The sequence below is a fragment of the Papaver somniferum genome, chromosome 11 (genome assembly GCF_003573695.1).
Source record: "Papaver somniferum cultivar HN1 chromosome 11, ASM357369v1, whole genome shotgun sequence".
Classification (NCBI taxonomy): Eukaryota; Viridiplantae; Streptophyta; class Magnoliopsida; order Ranunculales; family Papaveraceae; genus Papaver; species Papaver somniferum.
Window position 1 is genome coordinate 15,421,118 of NC_039368.1, and position 1,149 is coordinate 15,422,266.

At 37.7% G+C, this 1,149-nt stretch overlaps 1 pseudogene; it reads right to left on the reverse strand.

Moving 5' to 3' along the window:
• Positions 1-235: 235 nt before the first annotated feature.
• On the reverse strand, positions 236-335 carry LOC113325490 (annotated as a pseudogene).
• Positions 336-1,149: the final 814 nt, after the last annotated feature.

Genomic DNA, 1,149 nt, shown 5'->3' on the forward strand with positions numbered 1-1,149 from the left:
AAAGAAAATGAAAACCCTTATTACCATGTTAGGGACTTTGAGGAAATTTGTAGTACTCTAAGAATTAGAGGCTTGGATGATGATGCTTTGAAACTTAGGTTATTCCCATTTTCCCTGAAAGATAAGGCCAAATCGTGGCTGTATAGTTTGTACTCAGAGTCAATTGAGACATATGAACAACTTACATCTGCCTTTTTCAATAAGTTTTTCCCTAGGCACAAAACACCGTCTATTAGGACGCAAATATGCACATTTTCACAAAAAGAGGGAGAATATTTATATAGGTATTTGGAAAGGTTCAATGATTTATTATCCCAGTGTCCTCATCATGGTTTAGAAAAGGTTAGGCTAGTTCAGATCCTTTATTAGGGTTTAGATTATTCCACAACGACCATGGTTGAGTCTCTATGCACTGGTGGATTTGAAAACCAAACTGTTGATGCGGCGATGGAATTTTTTAATAATCGCCGAAAAAACCCAGCAATGGGAAAATAGTAGGTCACCCCAGAAAACAATTCTTTTAAGTAGAGGAAACGTTAATAGGGTAGAAGGAGGCTATGAATCAGATGCCAAAATTGCTGCTATAGCAAAAAGGTTAGAAGCCTTAGAAGTGGGCCAGACTAGTAGTAGAGTGGAGCCTTTTTGGGAATGCCAGAATATTGAAGAACAAGCCAATGCTCTTTATAATAACACTAGATTTGATAACCATCAAAAGATTGACCCGTATTCAGAAACCTATAATCCTGGTTGGAGAAACTATCTGAACCTTTCGTAGTCTAAGGGCCAAAGTCAAGGTCAGTTTAGTAATTCTAATGCTCCCCGGGTTTTGGCTATACTAAGAATACTTCAGGACTAGCTCAGTTTCAGAATCAGTCAGATAAGAAAATCCTAAGTTTAGAGGAATCTCTCGCCTTGTTAACTCAGCAAACTGCAAAATTTCAGTTATTCGTATAACAGAGTCTACAAGCTAGTAACGGGATATGACAAGAAAATAGTCAGGCTATTTCCGAGTTAAAAACCCAGGTTGGTCTGATAAGTGATTCTTTGAGAGAAAAAGGTAAGTTTCCTAGTCAAACACCACCTAACCCTAGAGGAGTTCATGAATTATGTGCAAAACCATCGAATCAATTGAATGTTGTTAGAACCCTT